A 21,710-nucleotide genomic window follows, 5' to 3' on the forward strand; every position below is an offset into this window, starting at 1 on the left:
CATAATGAAGTCGAACGATTTGTAAACGTTATTCAGATGTAAGTCTTTCCATGAATCGCCATACAATACTGAAATATTGAAAAAAATAACATAAGATTCCAAACAAAAGGCTTTTGAAAAAAGAACCTCTACTTAGATCGCCCGGTATTTGTAACCAAGAGCTTCTTCGGTCATGACCTTAGAAACTTATGTATTTTTTTAAGAAAGTAATAGGAAGAAACTGCTGTAGTCTTCAACTCCTAAGTTCATTTCTCATTCCACAATTAAAAAAAATCAATTTTTAAAATAATTAGAAGTTTGAAGTTTCGCTGAGATTTTGTGGATAACAGATAAAATGTTCACTTCGTTATTTTTACCTTTGTTTATTATTGGTCAAAAAATGATAATATTGGTTTGTCAAAAAAGTCTTGCGGTATTTTCGCTTGTTGGCGCTGAAAGCGCGTAGTTCTAGTTTTATTCGTCGCATCGAGTCATGCTATACATTTTTGGAAAGCTCATTTCACGCGCTAACACGTGTTTGATTGATTGTCGTTTCTTTTAAGTCGTTAAGTCGTGAGTTATAGCGTCGCAAACATGGAGCAAAATAAAGAGAAAATACGGCATATTTTACAGCACTACTACGATAAAGGCAAAAATGCATCTCAAGCCGCCAATAACATTTGTGCAGTTTATGGACCCGATACAGTTTCCATTTCCACCGCACAACGATGGTTTCAACGTTTTCGTTCTGGTGTAGAGGTGGTCGGAGATGCGCCACGCTCCGGAAGGCCTATCGTCGAAAATTACGATAAAATCGCTGAATTGGTCGAAAGAGACCGACATGGTAGTCATCAAACCGTTATAAACCATTTGAAGAAGTTTGGAGTCACTAAGAAGCTCGATGTATGGGTGCCACACGAATTGATTCAATAAAAATACCGCAAGACTTTTTTGACAACCCAATATTTGTTCCAGCAATATTACAGTGCGAAGAGCTTCCAACTTTGAAATTTGGCACTATTGTGATCATTAACCAATTTAACTCGGACTTTTCCAACGTCAGCCATGTAGAAAACAAAGCAGGGGAGGGGAGGGTTTGTAGATATATTTTATGAGGTTCGCCTTAATTAGTCTAGTCCTGAAGTCTGTTGGAAGAAACCGTGTTCTGAGAATTTTGCATGCAGTTGAATTACTTATCGTATATTTGCATGGAAGTTTCTTGAACTTGAGATATTCTTCTCTCCAGTGAACTTTCGAATGATTGTTGTATTAAATCAAAAGAAAGACCGAAGAACATAAGCCACGTAAAAGAAAACTCAACATAAATAAGTCGAACAAAACTTCGACAAAAAATTGCGAATAAAAGGCTAATTTGCACATACTAGTTGGGCCAGCTTAATAACGGTATAGAAGTACAACACACAAATTTGACTTAATTCAAAAACAAAAGTAGCCGAAAGCTTACAAAAGATGGGAAAAAAGCGTAAACTAACAAGGAAAAAATGAACAATGGCAAAGCTACATGAAAGAGTTGTTAGGAAAGGCGTACATTCCGTAGAAATTGACTAAGCGATTTATGAACTGGACAAGGATGGAATATAAGTAGTTCTAGCCTTTTGATTTTTGTGGACATGGGCAAACAAGCTTATAATCTAAGATGCGCAGAAAATATGGCGTACTCGACGAAACAGCAGCCTCTACAAAACTCAAGGGGACAGGATTGCCAATACAAAGTTAAAATGGACATAAAATGCATACTTGTAGCTTTGCAAAAAGTTAAAAATAGTAAAAAGAAATCCTTTATTATACTCATGCAACACTTTGTTACAGAGCATAAGTAAGAACTATATTAAGATATACTCGTAGAACCGTCATTTGACGCAGGGGATCGTAGTAACAAGGGGCACTTGTGGCTAAATAATAAAGCTAAATAGCATTTCTTTGTGACTCTGCGAAAATAGGCGAAATCGGACTAAAAGCACGTCAAAAAGCAACTAATGTAACGAGAGAAAACTTTGGATGAATTGTGCCTTTGAAGTATGGCACCGTATGACTAAGTATCCAATTTAATCGGCCAACGTGCTTGTTATGTCATTGGAAAACAGTTTGCGTTTTTTACACGTACTCTTTTTGTGCCTTAAATGGATAAAAATTAGAGAGAATTTGACCCAGCCCCTTTATATCTAATAAACCTTTTCCATCTGAAGGTAATTCCCTGGCTTTGATCCTTGCAAGTTGTAAGGGTGTGAAATATTCAGTTATTTCCGAACTTAGCCCTCCTTTACGTGTTTTTAATATAATTTTATCAATTTTGACAAAAAAAAAAACTGGAACGGTCGCAACATGTTCGATCTGGCTGGTGGCTTTTCGATCCGGAAACAGCCAGGTAGCTTGATGAATTTTTCTGCGCTGGAATCTAGTATTACAGATAACCATATTTCGGGCCCCGGCGAAGTCGATCAGCATCAACCGATTTGGAGATGTTTCCTTATCCGAATTTACCGACTGTTGCGCGAAAGATACCTTCCTTGCCAAGCACATAGAAGACATCTTTGGTCACATCGTCCTTCGCTTCCATCGGATTGTGGGCGCAAATCAGAGATATGTTGAATAGCCTCGCTTTGATGGGTATTGTGGCAAGACGTTCATCCAACGGGGGCGGGGGATGATAATACTAGGCGACGGAGTCTCTCTCCCACCACGAATCCCATCCCGAACCCGCGCTTCTTTATATGGCCAGTATAAAAAATGCCACAAGGACCTACTCGTTTGTCATGGTCGTCATCAAAAAGGGGGTCTCTTATTCGAGGCTGCCGACTGTTTCGCCTTCTCATTGTAGCTCGCCTTCAAACGGATGTTCTTTGGCTACCCAGAGGATACTTGGTCAAAGACCGGAAGACGAGAGCTGCTTGAGCCATTTCTTAAAGAATGGTTTTTAGCCACTTCCAAGTAAATGGCAATCAGTGAAATTCCCTCACTTGCGTGAACTTCTACACATGACTCCATCCTAGCAACTTGCTACGAAGAGTATAATATTTTTGATCATCTAACGGTTGTATGGAATACCCAAAACCAATTGAGACATTTAAACTATAAATTTGGAAAATGAAAATGACAACAAGAAATAAATTGCGAATATATTTCTGGCATGGAAAACTCCAACTCTCGAACACCTTTCACATGGTGATACAATTTTTGAAAACAGGGTGTGCCCACGTTCCCTGAGAGATATAAACTTAATTTTGTGGAAACATTGCCTTCTGTTATTTCCTGAGATTTTTTAAAAATAAGTAATATCGAATACTAACCCGCCCACCCTAATACTATATGAAAGGTCCTAACAAATAGCAAAACTTTACAGTAAAGATGCCACGGAAGGGCTGCATGTGAACTGGGATCGATTCGTTACATCCGTACATGGATCGGCAAACACTCGAAAGCAAATTATGTGATAATCGTATATGGTGACTGGCATTATGACATACGAAAGAAAACGGATCGTGATTTTTTCTTAATTCACAAGAGTTCTTAAATTACATATTGTTTATTTTATGGTCACAATAGATGTGAACTGTCAAGACTGTTGCAAATTTTCAATAAATTAAGCAAAGCAAATTAAATATCAAATAGTGAAGGTGCTGGGAATGAAAAAATATTGCGGAGACAGTTAAGAGATTGTATCAATCCTTTGGCACTTTCGAATACAGCGACGGTATAAAAACAAATTATGAAACCTTATTAATACAATTTTCGTTGTAAATTTTTAAAAAGATTTTGTCTAACTAAAGAGGCCTTTGAATATGTCCTACATAATATAGTTTAACGCAATCATTCGCCTGAGCAGAGTCTCCAGTGCTACACTTAGCAGCCACACTCTCACTTTTGGCTAGCGGTGGATAGCAGCACAGTGTTGGCAGTGACTATTTGGTTGGGATGCATCAAAGCACTTTTCCGAAGCTGATATTGCGTGTGCTTAAAGGAATGGAAACGAAGTTTTGCCCACAGTTTATATGGTTTGCGCCAGGTGATTCCCTTACCTGCAAGGAGTGGTTTTTATAACAATATAAAATCACTCGAGGTAAATAAACACTTCTCAAATAGTTACATTGCTAAATACAAGTAATTTTAGTTTTTGGGGGCGTTGATAGTACTCACATCGGCTTGCAAAAACTCACAGTACCGAGCATATATATGCATATGTTTATGTATGTCTTTTAATAGTAAAGGCTACCATAGCATCAACGCGATGATAAATATTTTTCAAAAAAATATTTTGTATTTTTTACACTCCCACCTTCTTTCACAACTGTTTTCCCAGCTTCTCCCATAGTTTATACGCCGTAACTCTTGGTACTCAAAAGGTTATTTTTGGCCAATGATGTGTGGTTAGCCATGAACTCCACCATGACATCTTTTTGTGTAGGGTTGACCTTATTAAAATTCGTCCTATAATTAATTTGTTACTAAAAAGTACTACAAATTTTAAAAAATTTACTCACGGACTCAACGAACATGTTTATATACTCGTTCACGCAGAGAACGTAAGTATGTATGTATGCATATCATAGAGAAGTTGGTCATAGAGAGTTTTGCATATAATTTTATACGTTTACATGCAATCATATTAAGTGATATCACTTGCGAATTTTTATTTTAATTAAATTATGCTATTTTCTACTACTCTTTAAATATTTCATATGTGTGATAATATAGTGGCAACATACATACCAGTGATCTGCAGCGAATACTTGGCTTATGATTACACTCTCATATTCATGAATCCCCCCAATGTTCACTCATACTTGCTCTCACTAAAAATATTATCTTCTCACAATCATGGCTTACTTGTGTAATAATGAGTGTGAATATGTCTCACAATCGCTTATCGCTCACACTTGGCTTGGCTTGCTTCTCTGTATACAATTGATTGAGCTATTCGTTGCATACCATTAGATGAGTTAAAAGGCTCATGAATACATTCACTAATAAGTGGCTCACTGTTTATTCATGAATACATTCACAAATTCCGTGCCTATTCAAAATGTATTTTATACATACGCGGAGGGGTTTTAAAAAGAACGAAACCCTTGATTCTTGTGACTTCGTAAAAACTACAAAACTGAAACTTCTTTGTTTCTTATCCTCTTATTCAATTATTTCTTATGCCTAGATGCAAAGCTGCATCTTACATTCTAGAAAAAGCAGAGCTTAGGTAGATAACATAAATCTAACTATTCACGATTTTTATACTCTCGCAACAAAGTTGCTAAAGAGAGTATTATACAGGGTAGGCCATTTAAAGTTGACCCATCTGGCAACGCTGTAACTTTTAACAGCGCTGACAAATCGGCTAATGTCATACCGCGTTAGAAGCGTCATTCGAAGACAATTTATACCATGGAACAGTACACTCCAAAAGAACGCGCTGAAATTGTTCAGCTTTATATTCAAAATAACTTTTCGATTGTGTTAACTCAACGTGCGTTTCGCAAAAAAAATAAAGTGAAAAGTGCTCCAGTTAAGAACACAATTAAGTCTTTATACGCAAAATTTGTGAACACCGGTAATCTCAGTAATGCCAGTCATGCATCCAGACAACGCACAAGACGTTCTGATGAAAATATCGAAGCTGTACGAGCCAGTATTGAGGAGACACCATCGACATCGAGTTATCGCCGCTCTCAGGAATTAGACATCTCTCGCACCACTCTCCGACGCATAATTCATAACGATTTGAAGATGTTTCCATATAAAATTCAAATGGCACAAAAACTAAACCCAGCTGATTATTCGCGACGCCTTAATTTTGGCAAATGGGCCATCGGGCGATTGATATCGAAAAATGGTGATGTTGACTGGCCACCGAGATCACCAGATTTGACGCCACCAGACTTTTATTTGTGGGGTTATTTGAAATCCAAGGTATACGCTAATAAGCCAAAGACCTTAGCTCAACTGAAAGCCAACATTCGACGTGAAACAGCCGCCATATCATCCGAAACATTGGCCAAAGTCATGGAAAATGTCGAAAAAAGAGTGCATTTAGCTGTCAAAGCTAAAGGTGCCCATTTACGCGATCTAATTTTTAAATATTAGCTGAAACAAATCCCCTTGGACCAAAATAAATTATTTTTGAAATGAACAAAAAACATTGTTTTCTTTTGTTCTTTTTTTGGGTCAACTTTAAATGGCCTACCCTGTAGTTTTGTTCACATAACGGTTGTTTGTAAGTCCTAAAACTAAAAGAGTCAGATATAGGGTTATATATACCAAAGTGATCAGGGTGACGAGTAGAGTTGAAATCCGGATGTCTGTCTGTCCGTCCGTCCGTCTGTCCGTCCGTCTGTGCAAGCTGTAACTTGAGTAAAAATTGAGATATCATGATGAAACTTGGTACACGTATTTCTTGGCTCCATAAGAAGGTCAAGTTCGAAGATGGGCAAAATCGGTCCACTGCCACGCCCACAAAATGGCGGAAACCGAAAACCTATAAAGTGTCATAACTAAGCCATAAATGAAAATATTAAAGTGAAATTTGGCACAAAGGATCGCATTAGGGAGGAGCATATTTGGAAGTAATTTTTTTGGAAAAGTGGGCGTGGCCCCGCCCCTACTAAGTTTTTTGTACATATCTCGGAAAGTACTATATCTATGTCAACCAAACTCTATAGAGCCGTTTCCTTTAGGCATTTCCATATACAGTTCAAAAATGAAAGAAATCGGATAATAACCACGCCCACCTCCCATACAAAGGTTATGTTGAAAATCACTAAAAGTGCGTTAACCGACTAACAAAAAACGTCAGAAACACTAAATTTTACGGAAGAAATGGCAGAAGGAAGCTGCACCCAGGCTTTTTTAAAAAATTAAAAATGGGCGTGGCGTCGCCCACTTATGGACCAAAACCCATAACTCAGGAACTACTCTACCGATTTCAATGAAATTCGCTATATAATATTTTTTTAATACCCTGATGATATATACTAAATATGGGCGAAATCGGTTCTCAACCACGCCTTCTTCCAATATAACGCTATTTTGAATTCCATCTGATGCCTTCTCTGTATAATATATACATTAGGAACCAATGATCGTAGCGGAATAAAACTTTACACAAATACGGTATTTGAGCTGAGGTATCCCTTGTGGAAAAATTGTCGTGATCGGACTACAACTTTTCAAGGCCTAACCTAGCCTAACCTAATTTTTCACCGAAAATATCGGTAAATCTCTCAGAATTTAATTCTAATTAATTTTACAGCAAAATAAAAAAAAATATGTAAATGACGGATAATGAAATCTCGATTATCACTTTATCGTGCGAGAGTATAAAATGTTCGGTGACACCCGAACTTAGCCCTTCCTTACTTGTTATTTTTAATTTTAATTCCATTGAAAGGAACTGAATTATCATTTTATAAAATAAAATGTAATATTATAAGTGATAACATAATAATGTAAGTATGTATATGTGATTTTTTTAATAATAGAGAAAATTAACACAAAATATGAAAATCCAGTTTTTTATTTCATTATATCTAGTCATTATTAGAACCACTTACAAAATCCTTGTTGTTATACAATAATATAATAGTAACTCTTACCAATTTCGTAATGGATTTCTTAGCCTTTGGTTCATAGCGTTACGGCTCAAGTGGCTTGCGCACAATTGAGCTTCTTCGTATATTCACAAGTGTTTTGTATTCATGAATGTCAGAGAATCCTAAACAAAGATTCATAAGTATTGTGAGCTCATAAGCAAACACTTGCAGCAGCTCAAAAGCCAAAACTCTCTCTCTCGTAATTGTAAATGAGCAGTATTCACACTTATACTCATCCCGTGAATAATTTGCTTGCTTCATACTCAACTTTTCGCAAGTGGCTCAAAGTTGTGTTTAACTCATTCACTGCAGATCACTGATGCATAGTAAAGGGCTGCATGAATACGCAAAAAACAAACTTTGAGTCACTGTCCAAAAATTTCAACTTGCACTCACTCACACAACGTAAAAATGAATTCTCATGTTTGGGTAAAATAAGGACCGAGTCTCATTAGTGAGAACAACAACGAGTTCGCTCAACTCATAGCACTCTCACAAATTTTTAAATTTTTATAGCATTTATGTTTCACAAGGTTAGAAGTGATATTCATAAATTTAAAAACGCTGTTACAATTTTTGCATGCAACAACATCTCTTACCAAACTGCCACTATTTTCAACCTTGCTTTTCCCAGCACCACTTTATATTTCCCTTTCACTATATTATCCTTAATTTCATTAAGCTGCTGCCTTAGTACAGGCGTCGACTGGGTTGACGATGCAGATTCATCTAATGTTACCTATTTTTGTAAAACAGAGTACACCTGTGTAATTGTATTACAACATGGCAAATATTAGCAAACAATTGCACTGAATTTTGCGGTCAATTACTTACATCCATTATTTTTGATGAAAATATGAAATATTAAAATAAAAATCTGTCAAAACTATTTTACCCCCTTTTATCTCCGTATACACAAAATAAATGACGAATTTAAATATTTAATAAACTGTCTCGGTTAAGCGTCTACGGCCAGTACAATGCAGGCAAACATGTTGTGGGGAAAACCCTTCCATTTATCTTCTCTATTTGCCTGCTTAGCACTATGGGTACACCCTGTTCTGTTAAAAGAATGAGAGAAACAATGAACATAACAATAAGTGACTATCACACACTATTCCACTACTAACTCGCTTATTACACGCAGCAACTTTTGTTTCGGCAACTCTTGGTTTATAGGCGAGGGGGCGACGAGGAGAGGAGAATCGCGCCGAGTTTCCAGTGTTCAGCAACTCGCTTTGTGTTCTTATTCGTAGCAGTTCGCTGCGACGTTTTTCGGCATTCGTGTTCTTTCTTTCGTAGTACATAGTTGCATTTGAGTATATTTTTTGAGATTAATATTTTGAATATATTTAAAAAATTTAATTTCATCTTTTGGCAAGTAATTTGCAAATATGTATACAAATATACATAATATAATTTAAATATTTTAGAAAATGGAGTATGACGAAAAAATCGAATTAATTAAAGATATTGTGAAATGTATGGAGAAAGCCATACAAATTGATTCAGACGATAGTGAAAAGGGTGACATATGTATGTGAAATTCTGTCGTATAATCTTTGTTTTCATTTTGAATTATAAATAAAATGTATTTCTTAATTGTCAGAACTGATTAATATATGTGATAGAGTGGCCCAAATACCCATAAGGAAAAAGAAACGACAATGGGTTAAAGTAAAGAGTAGACAATGGGTTAAAGTAAAGTGAAAGAAAATGAGAAAAAAACTCGAACAGAGTTGCGCAACACAAGTTGCTCGTGTGAAGGTAATGGGCAATAGCAAAAGAGAATCGCCCGAGAATTAGCAACTTTTGTCGCCTCGTGTAATAATAGACTAAGCGAACGCTAACACTTTGCATTCATTGCTGGTTGATGATATGAGTGTGAGTTGGGTTTGTTTATGAGAGGAATGAGCTGAGTCTACCTGCTAGCGATAAACAACAACTCACAATGTCTTCTCTGTATCTGCATTCACATAATTCCAACTCTGCGTCGGCGCTCAACTCGCGTTAAGAAATGAATTCATAAATTCTCTGTTGCATTCAAAGCGTGAATTAATTCTTGCAACTTTTTAATACATACATACATAGTTCTTGTCCATTTAAAATATTTTACAAATCTAAAATATTTTTCCGCGAGTCGCAAAAATCTGCGTCGATATGTATGCAAGGCCATACACAACACACATATTTACGTTGGTTAACCAAAGCTGTTTGCATGGATAACATGATACGAAACTCTTTGAATCGAGAGAGAGCTGTCAAAACTCGCATTTTTTATAACATTTGCCAATGATGCCACTGCTGAAAAAATTAGATTGGGTATATAAAAAATTATACAAAACACTAAATTAAACACTTTAAAAATGCATACATATATAAATGCTAAAATGCAAAATCATTAATTAATTTACATAAACATTTATTTTGCCAAAATATGTTCGCACAGTTCAATGAAATTTCATTTCACATTAATTTCGTCAAGTAATTATAGCGCTTTACTTCTGGCATCCCGCCTTTTCTGAAATCAACTGTCAAAAATTCCCTGATCTCCATCGCTGTCAAATAATCAGGGAACGCGTTTGACAGAAAAAGAGAGCCAATGCTAAAGTTACGTATCATGTTATCCATGCTGTTTGAGCGGCAAGGGAAGCGGTGACAATCGACGAACGATCATTATCGCTTATTTTTTCGGCACAGCTCGGATTTTCTACCAACAACACAATGTGGTGATGCATTTACGTCGCGTCGGTCTATCAGCAAATTGACTTTTTGAAATGAAACCAAAAAACGTGAGCTTCGCCATTGGTTGTCCGCGTCAACGGAAGTTTCGCATGAAGCCTTGAGTCTTCACATACATACATATATTGAAAGTAGACAAATTTACAAAACTTTTTCGTATGGTCTATCATATTTGTTTACACGCACACATGTGCGCCAATTGGTCTTTTAAGAACTTTTAATGACATAAGCAAATACATACATATATTTATGTATAAGTTAGCGCCAGCTAAGTTGAAACCAAAGCTGACACCAACACTATAGCGCTAAGTCAACAATTACAAAGAACTGGGAAATAGCCCAGACGCGCGCTCAGCGAAATCGTCAATTTCAGCAGTGCAATATCCGGCATGCGCCGATCAAAATTCTGGATCGACCTAAAAAGGGAATAAGCAAAATAAAACACTTGCAACAACATCCGGCATGCGCCAATTGCCAAGTGCTGACGCAGGTAGATTTAGGCAATATTAAGAATATGTTAATTAGTATTAAGAGTTAGTTGTTAAGTTGATTTCGACAAATAAAGGTCACTCTTGACCACAAAATTTTAATTTTTTGACTTTATAACAAGTAAGTCATTAATTGGCGCCCGAGCTAAAGAAGAAAGCTTGTTCGGTTCGCGAAAAGTTAAAAGTGCCGTTAAAAAAAAAAAACGCCGCGAAAAAGACAAGGTTAGCCTTTAACTGGTGACAAGTGGTCCTACAGGCCGAGCGGATTAAAGGATAAAAAAGTAACCAACACATTAAGAGCGTGAAAAGGATAGGAAAATCCTTCCTGGACGCTCCAGCGACACCGACAAGGAACAGCAGCAAAAAGCCTACAAAACAAAAACAGTGTGAGAAAGTGCACCCCAGTACAAACATGGAACAGGACAAATACACACTCATCGGTTTCGAGGATCATCATGAAGCTGTATATAGTACTTTTCGTACATTTAGTGTACGCAGACTTTAAAATTATAGACTATACGAACTCACAACTAGCAACATTTGACACAGGACTGACGAAAATTCAAACTGGGACCTATAGGATAATACACAAAGTTGATCTAGATGCATGCCAAAATGCATTAAATGAAATAAGCACCACTGTAAAATCAAAGATTACTATTGAAAACCCCCTTTTACCCATCCTAATTAATGAATTAAATCTAGCACAAACTTATCTAAATAGACTTAAATCAAAAAGATTTAAGAAGTCTATAGACACGATAGGGAAAGTATGGAAATGGATCGCGGGAACTCCCGATCATGATGACCTAGTTACACTGGAGAGCCAAATAAATAACATAGTAGACAATAACAAGAATCAAGTAACAATAAATAAAATAGTTTTTGATAGGATAATTAAGATAACATCCGTTTCAAATAAAATTTTGAAAGCCGTTCAATCTAGCGAAGACATACAGCACAACGTTGCTATAGAATTAAAATACAAACTTAGAGTTATAAAGGAAGAAATTATCAATATAGATTATGCGATTCATTGGGCTAAAGCCGGAATTGTAAATTCATATATTCTATCAAACGAAGAATTAGAATTAGTTAAATCTGTAATTTTAAAGAATAATCTTACATTAAATAATGTTGAAGAGTCATTAGAACTAGCAAATGTAAAAATAGCTTCAAATAACACAATGTTATTTTACATAGTAAGCATACCATTAACAAATGAAGAAATTTGTGAATCAATTCTAATTAAACCAATAAAAAAGGAAAAATATATTAATAAAATCCCTTTCGAGGACATTGTAACTTGTAATGATAATAAAATATTTGCCATTAAACTAAAATGTAAAGAAAACAACAATATTAGAACCAAAACCAAAAAATAACCCTTGAAGGATCATATGCAGTGCAATTCCACAATTCCACGGTTATAATCGACAACCAGAAGTACTCTTTTAACGAGATACTAACCAGCAAACCCCTGCCTGCTATACTGCAATCAAATATCCCCTCAAACAAGGAAGAAGAAATTTTAAGCTTAGAAATGTTGAAAGAACTTCACATTAATAACACCAAGCGGTTGGACGCATTGAAAACAACCCACACAGCAGCCCTAGTAACAAATTTTTCACTAATGATCATTAGCATTATCTTCATAGCAAGTTTGATTATCAAGTTAATCATGAAAATAAATTTCAAGGCAGAACCAGAGCTATCGAGCTACAATCCGAACGCCAATGAGGCCGATACTAAAAAAGTCGCAACACCCGAAATGCCTTACTTAACAGAACCCACAAGCCCAGTTTTTTAATCCAAACAAACGAGGACGTTCGTTTTTGGCGGCGGAAGAGTTAGCGCCAGCTAAGTTGAAACCAAAGCTGACACCAACACTATAGCGCTAAGTCAACAATTACAAAGAACTGGGAAATAGCCCAGACGCGCGCTCAGCGAAATCGTCAATTTCAGCAGTGCAATATCCGGCATGCGCCGATCAAAATTCTGGATCGACCTAAAAAGGGAATAAGCAAAATAAAACACTTGCAACAACATCCGGCATGCGCCAATTGCCAAGTGCTGACGCAGGTAGATTTAGGCAATATTAAGAATATGTTAATTAGTATTAAGAGTTAGTTGTTAAGTTGATTTCGACAAATAAAGGTCACTCTTGACCACAAAATTTTAATTTTTTGACTTTATAACAAGTAAGTCATTAATTTATACAAATACAGCTACCCAGCCAACCACGGCTACCCGCTTGTGACAAATATTGCAATACAACTACACATTTTTTCTCTATGCACTAACACCAACGCACATTTTCTGGTTATTTTTTGTTGTATGATCACATGTATACGTACGTGAGTGGGTTAAATATTCGCTCGGCCTAAGATACACTCTACATATATGTTTATCCCCACGTTTGCCACCATGTTACCCACTAATTATCTGGTTTTTTACCCGCTCATGGTTTGTAGGGTATGGACACATGCATATGTAAATGGCACAAAGTTTCATCTATACTAATATTATAAAGCTGAAGAGTTTGTTTGTTTGAACGCGCTAATCTCCGAAACTACTGGTTCGAATTGAATAATTCTTTTTGTGTTGGATAGTCCATTTATCGAGGAAGGCTATAGGCTATATAGCATCACGCTGCGACCAATAGGAGCGAAGAAATGGTAAATGTGTAAAAAACGGGGGAAATTATTTATCTTTGAGGGCTTCCGTTCCTTGCGCTGAGAAAGCGGTCAAGATACACAAAAGTTATGTATGAAAGAATTATTTCTCTTTTAATGATCTAAAAAAAAGTCCGTGAGTACAGTTTTTGTGATAACTAATTTGGTCGAAATTATTTGTTAGAGTTGTATTAACATAATAATATTAATTTTTCTATATTTATTGTTATTTTCTTCTATCGTTACATGCAGTATAAAACTATTCAAATTTTTGAGGTAATCCGTAATTTTTGTGGTTAGCAGTCATTTTATTATTTTTGATCTTACTCGCTGATGTTAATTCTTACTCTGCTTTTCTTAGAAAATGCCACGGAAGCGAAAATCTGGTATATCCAAAATGGCATGGTAGTTTTATTGAGTGGTGATTTCCGTCAAACCCTCCCAGTGATTCAGAGGGGGACACCAGCAGATGAAATTCAAGCGTGAATTAAATCATCACGCTTATGGTCGACAGTTGAAAAGCTCCGCCTGAAAACTAATATGAGAGTGCATCTTCATAATGACGTGGATTCAGGACTTTACGCAGAAATGTTGTTGAAAATTGGTGATGGTTGTTTAGATGTTGACGTTGAAGGCTACATAGTACTGTCAATAGAATTTTGTAATTTAGTAGAAAGTGATGTGGATTTCATTGCTAATGTTTTTCCGGAATTGCGACAAAATTTGTGTAGTGATCAGTGGTTGTGTGCAAGAGCAATATTAGCACCAAGAAATTAACTAACTACGGAACCAAGTACTTCATATCCTGTGGAGTTTTTAAATTCACTTGAACTATCGGGTGTACCGTCACATAAACTTCAATTGAAACTAAATGTACCAGTAATGCTTATGCGAAATCTAGATGCTGCTCTACTATGTAATGGAACAAAGCATCGGATAACAAAATTGGGACAGAACATTAGTTGGTGCTACTGTTTTAACAGGTGTCGGTAAGGGAAATAGTGTTATAATACCTCGGATACCAATTGTTCCCACTGACTTTCCATTCAAATTTAAAAGGGTTCAGTTTCCCGTTAAGCTTAGCTTTGCTGTTACTATAAAGAAGGCACAAGGACAAGCATTACAGGTAGCAGGAGTGCATTTAGAAAACCCACGCTTCTGTCATGGTCAACTTTATGTAGCCTGTTCACGTGTATCTAATGCCCAGAATTAGCACATATTTGCACCCGACGGGAAAACTTATAACATGGTCTACAAAAATATACTAGATTAACACTCTGTATTTTATTTTTTTAAATTGTTAGAATTCAGAATTATTTATTTTTGTTTCGGTGAAATATATTTTAACATTTTTTGTTGCATTTCAATACGCATATTTTAAGGTATTGAAACTTCATTGTCTGTAGTAATTTTTAAAAATTGTTGATCTCAGCCAAGCAATAAAATTTAGTTATCATTTTGACTCATTTCTATTATTATACCCTTACCCTTTATCTCTCATACTTATTTAATAGCTCCACTGCGGGCGAAGCCGCGGGTAAAGAGGTAGTTAGTCATATAATAAATAAATTTTAATATTTCCAGATATGTTATTGTTTATTAATATTAATACAGATAATTATGTAACATTGTAAGCATAATTATCCAACCCTAATTAACTCATTGGTAGGTACAAAACCTAGGTAATAAACAAAGTTGGAAGGTTAGGTAAAGTGTAACCAGGTAAAAAACAGGAAGGATTTTACATATAGAGTTCTAAAAAATTTTATGAACAAGGTGAAAACACGACGGATTACTTCAGTTTATGCGTGCAGCTTAAACACAATCAACTTTCAAATTTATCGAAAAAATCCTTTTTGTTTAATAACCATAAATTTTTTGATATATATTATTATTTCTTATTAAGTTTTAACTGTTACAATACTATGGAACGTTCTGTACCACGGCAGAATCCAATAATCAAATAGCATTTAGAAGTCGTCGAGGAATATTAACGTGGGAAAGAGTTCGATTCCAAGCCAGGAGGAATATCAGAAGACGTCGTGAATTTTCTCCTGATACTCTGCTAGAGAAACAAGCCCGTCAAAGACGAGCTACCAATATCTTTGATATGTACGCATTGTTGAAAGTTAGAAAAACGTCAGACCTCATCAAAGTTCGCGCACTCGGAAGATGCTAGAAAATTTTTTTACTTGTCATCGAAGCTTTCATCTTACCGGATTGTCAAACAAATAAAATACCAAATATCAGCCTCACAGAAGGATCGGAGTTTCCTTATATTCCGAAATGTCTTCAGGGTTTAACGTGTCTGAAGGAAAGACTAATATCCCCGACAATCCCATTTATGTGCATAATATCCTTAGGATATAAACGACAATGTGCCATTCATGGAGCAGTAGTAAATATCCCGATTTTTGTGGTAGAGACAGTCACCATGCTGCCACGAAGGTTTGACAACAGACATTTTATGACGGAGACAGTGCGACCAGCAAGAATATTGCATATAAAATGTAAAGAAAATGGAAGAGGATTTAAATTCAGATAGCCAGGAAAGTTTTATGGACAATGAACCCGTTAAAAACAGATCGATTGAACGGGTTGCAATGGCACCAGAGCAAGGTAGATGCCCAAGGGACGTTACAACCGACGATGATGCTCAGGAGTTGTCGTATCCAACAAATTTCTGCGGAAAGAAGAGAACATCCACGACAACATATAGCAAAATTGTGCGATCTGAAATACGACACTATGATCGACGTTGAAAAGGCGAGATAAGGACAAATCCAGATATTTCGGCAATCGATTCCGCCAAATGCTGAAACTGTTAAAAACCGGACTGTTTAGAGTAGATTTAGTAGTCCGTTATTATTACAGAATTGAATTTCAGCATATGGGACCACCACATTACCATGGCATGTACTGGTTAAGCGATGTACCGCAATTGGAAAGTGATGGAATCATCAACACAACTGAAGTTGAAACTTTCATCGATGATTTGGACTTACAGGAATATATTCAGTACCAAAAACACAGTTATGGTCGAGCTTGCCTAAGAGCTATAGAAGCAGTTTATAATATTTCGGACTGCATTTATCTGAAACCAGTAATGGGGAGATATTTATAAATACATCACATCCAAACAATCGTTTAAGGATGCTAAAGTCCAGACGTGAATTGGATGCTTTACGGACATACACATACATATGTACAGAGTGTACTTACTGGAACACTACTCTCAAAGGTCCGATCAATTGGAAGAACTATGCTTAGCAGATTTTGCAGCATGGTTCAGATTTTCCAAAACAAGTATGAATATTTCTGTTAATAATAGAGACTACAATGGATATTTCAATGGCATTAAAATATGGATCAGGATTTTTAAGGAAAAGGAAGTAAGCACTTATTCTGCGCTGGAAATGTTTTAGCGTTGAAAATTGAAGAGCTGATTTCTTCAGAGAAACTGCCATGATGTTTCACCCACGGAGAAATGAGGAAACCGAGCTTTTAAAAAATTATGTCGAGACTGTTTGCAACGCACACAAGAAGCAAATTGAGCAGAATAAGCTCAAATATGACAAATTTTTATCCAACGAGCTTGAACGGATTCTGGAAAACCTAGATGTTTCAGCGGAAGAAACAGCTGATGAGAGAGGTGCCTCTCAACTTTTGGATCCCGAACCCAGAGCTCTAGTTGAGCAGAGCAAATAGGAGATGTTAATGTTTTTCACGAGGACAACAATCGATTAATTAAACTACCCCCTCTAATATTAAAAAGATATTTATTGGCAATGGTACAATCACTTAACAACAAGCAGAGGGAATATTTTCTTATGTAATGCACAATGTCAGGAAGAAGAAAATCTGATACGAATATGTCGGAGGTGGTGCTGGAGTGGGCAAACCCCGGCTGATAACGACGATTTATCAGTCTATGACCTTGCGCGCTAACAGTGTAACAGGAACTAATCCCGAAACAGCCCAGGTGTTACTTTGCGCACCCACTGGCAAAGCAGCATTTGGAATTGGAGGTCTAACACTTCATTCCGTTTTTCACTCCCCGTCAACCAGTCCTTCGCCGCTCCTCGGCCCCTCAATAGTGACACACTGAACACTATTTATGCTAATCTCATAGATATTAGGCTTATAATAATTAAGAAATTTCAATGGTTGGAGCAAAGATGTTTGCGTGTTTAGATTGTAGGCTAAAGCAAATTTTTAAGAGCAGTGCTTACTTTGGACGTATTCCAATTATCGTGTTTGGTGACTTAAAACAGTTGCCACCAATAGGAGATCGATGGATATTTTCGCCGAGAGGGAATAATCATTATCGCGCAATTACAGGTACTCCGGTTTGGCATCAATTTCGATACTTCGAGCTCACCGAAATAATTCGTCAGTGTGAAGACCAACAATTTGTCATCGCTTTAAATATCTTGTCGGAGGGAAATATGACACACGCTGACATACAATTAATCAAAAGCAGGGAAAAGACCGCTAACGAGATACCCAACAAAGCCATCATTATATTCATAAGTTTAAGTCAGTAATAAATCTTCTTAAAATTTTAAATAACTATAAAGGTCTAAAAGATGCATTTTCTTTATTAAGAAACCTTAATGTTTCTAGTAAACAACCAGCTAAAAGAACTAGTAAAGTGTTTTTCTTTGGATGAAAACCACTGGCCGGTTACGTCATAATATTATCGTTTATAAGCTCGCTGCTCTATATGTATGTACATACATACATGCATATGTGAGTATAACATTCCCACACAAATAATGCATACACAAGCCTAAATATGTACATACATACATACATATCTGCATACACATGTAAATATGTCATCCCCCCAGCATCAATGATGAAGAATTTAAGAATATTATCGACTGCATTGTAACCGATGCCCGAGGTAGAACTAAATTGGTTATAGCTGGCGATTTTAATGCCTGGGCTATTGAATGGGGATGCAAAAGAACTAACAGTAGGGGCAAAGCCTTACTAGAAGCTTTTGCTTCCCTGGATCTTGAGCTACTCAATACAAGTAACCAATGCACGTTCAACAAAGGCGGCCGACAATCAGTGATAGACCTTACTTTCGTAAACTCAAGCCTAGTTCGTAGAGCGCAATGGCAAATTAGCGATCAGTATACTTTCAGCGATCACTATGCCATTATATTTGAGATAAATGCTCCACAGACACGGCTCCACTTACGGACCCTAACAAGAAGTTCATGGCGACCCAAAACATTCGACCCAGACCTCTTCGAAGAAGCCTTTGGACCCGCTACTCTACCTGATAACTTGCGCTCGGTTAACCAGGCGACTTCATTGATTATGAGCCGCATTAAGAGTGCATGCGACATATCAATGTCGAAGCTTCCACGACGCAATCATCGTCCCCCCGTTTACTGGTGGAACGACTCAATTGCTAAACTGCGGAAAGAATGCCAAAAAGCAAGACGCCTATACCAAAGGTCTCGTGGTACCTACGAATACAACTCTCTACAAGCAAGTTTCAAGGCCAAGAGAAAGCTCTTGAAACAGACTATCAAAAAAAGTAAACAGGAATATTTTCTCAAACTCTGTGACGATGCTGAAAACAATGCCTGGGGACTCGCTTACAAGACCGTAATGGGGAAACTACGCATTCGAGGTCAAATGCCAACTTCCTCTGCAACCCTTGACAAAATTGTTTCAGTTCTTTTCCCGACCCGACCCCAACTACCTCGAGAGATCGTGGTGGTGCAACAAAGAGAGGTGATACCAGAAGTAACGAACGAAGAGGTCATAGAGGCATGCGACCGGCTCGACCCATGTAAAGCCTCAGGACCAGATGGCATCCCAAATATAGCGCTTAAAACAGCGATTGCTAGGAACATAGACCCATTTAGAGCACTTTTCAATTTATGTATGCAGGATGGCTGTTTCCCAACGATCTGGAAAAGGCAACACCTCATATTACTGCCAAAACCCAACAAACCTCTGACAGACCCGTCTCACTACCGACCACTCTGCATGTTGGACTCTGCGGGAAAAATTCTTGAGCGCATCATTTATCAACGCTTAAGTAAAGCCATTGACGACGCCGGCGGTTTATCCCCAAACCAATTTGGATTTAGGAAGGCTAGATCAACACGCGGAGCGGTGACCCTAGTGAAGACACTGGCGGAAAAGGCCATTAGTGGTAAAAGATGGAAAGGTGGCACCATCAAATATTGTATGGTTGCTACCCTCGATGTCAAAAATGCCTTCAATACAGCATCATGGCCAAGTATTCTAAGTGCGTTAAAGAACTTCTCTGTACCGGCATATCTCTACAACCTGATAGTCAGTTACTTCAACGATAGGACCCTATGCTATAACACAGACCAGGGCTACAAAAAATACAAAATCTCCGGGGGAGTGCCACAGGGATCTGTACTCGGGCCCCTCCTCTGGAATATAATGTATGACGGAGTACTGCGACTCAAAGTACCGGGAAACGTACACATCATTGGGTTCGCAGACGATATCGCGGTTGTGGTCATAGCAAAGCACATACACGATATAGTTACGACTACCAACAGAATAATAACGTTAATAAGCGATTGGCTCGAAACTAACGGACTGACCCTAGCGGAGAGCAAGACCGAGGCTGTACTCATTACTGGCAGAAAAGTTCGGGAAGTTGCCACGTTCAGCACAAAAGGTGTAAGCATCACTACTCAACCCGCAATTAAGTACTTAGGAATCATTCTTGATGCAAGGATGTCCTTTAAAGAACACGTAGCGTACACATGCGAAAAAGCTACAAAAGTGTGCAGAGCCTTGACCCGATTAATGTTAAATACCCGCGGGCCAAAGCAAAATAGAAGACGACTATTAGCTGGTGTATTAAAGTCAGTCGCACTGTACGGCGCCCAGATATGGGGAAATGCCCTCGAAGTAAAATCTTATCGCCGTGGCCTCTTTTCTATATATGCCACTTGCGCGCTAAGAGTTTGCTCTGCGTTTCGCACAGTATCGGAAGATGCTGCCCTAATAATCTCGGGCCTACACCCTTTAGACCTCTTGGCGAAAGAAATGCAATGTCTTACAAATGACAGGTTACCGCATAATACACTGAAAGAAATTGCAAGGGCAGAGACGGTGAATCACTGGCAAAAACGCTGGCAAGAAAGCGAAAATGGGCGGTGGACATACCGACTGATCCCCAACGTTGAACCATGGTTAAACAGACCACACGGTGAGGTAGATTTCCACTTAACTCAAATCCTCACAGGACATGGCTGCTTCAAAGCATATTTGAAACGATTCGGACACGAAAACAACGACACATGCGGTTATTGCGGAGGCGATACCGTCGAAAATGTAGAACACACATGACACCATGAGAGGCAACACTTAAAAAATGCTTTCGGTGCAGACCCAACCCCTGAAAACTTGGTGAACCAAATGGTCGAATCAGTAGAGAAGTGGAAAGCTGCTTGCGAAGTGGCAGCCAGGGTTATGAAATCCCAACGTGCTAGCGAACAGCAGCGGAGAAGTGAGCGGCTAAACGAAACGAACAACCACGACCCAAACACACTAACATTGACGTGACGGGAAGGGTTGGCGACGAACAATGTAACAATGTACATGGGGGGTTATCAGACCAACAGAGGTGGGGCCAAGTAAATGCAACTTCCAACTGACTGCATTTGGACCATTACGTACATATGAGTGTCACTCAACCATCCTCCCGACGTAATACTTGACGGTGGTACCGGGGGGAACGGTACAGGACGGTAGGAGGTTTAGTTCGGATTCAAGTTCCACACTGACCAGGGGTCCAGGCTTTCGATGCTTCCTCCTCGTAAAAAAAAAAAAACACATGTAAATATGTACATACATATGTCGCCCGCAAAAATTAAAAATATTGTTCTACAAAAACAACAGCCAACAACAATATTTTCATTAAAGAGCGCAAGTGCACTTTCAAACGGCAGACTCGCTTCATTCATATAAACAAACACCATTACATCTCCTGAGCATGCCTTTGCCACGAAGCGTCTTTTCGCGACGATGACGAAAGCTAAAAATTATATGTAAATTGAACAATTTCTGATGGTTCTTCTGGGACAAGTGTCAACACCGCAAACCCGCAAAGCAAAGAATTAAGTGACAAAAAGGGCAACATACTTAGTTCTTGTCCATTTAAAATATTTTGCAGATCTAAATTACATACATATATTTCCGCAGTACGC

This window comes from Bactrocera dorsalis, chromosome 5 (genome assembly GCF_023373825.1).
Source record: "Bactrocera dorsalis isolate Fly_Bdor chromosome 5, ASM2337382v1, whole genome shotgun sequence".
Lineage (NCBI taxonomy): Eukaryota > Metazoa > Arthropoda > Insecta > Diptera > Tephritidae > Bactrocera > Bactrocera dorsalis.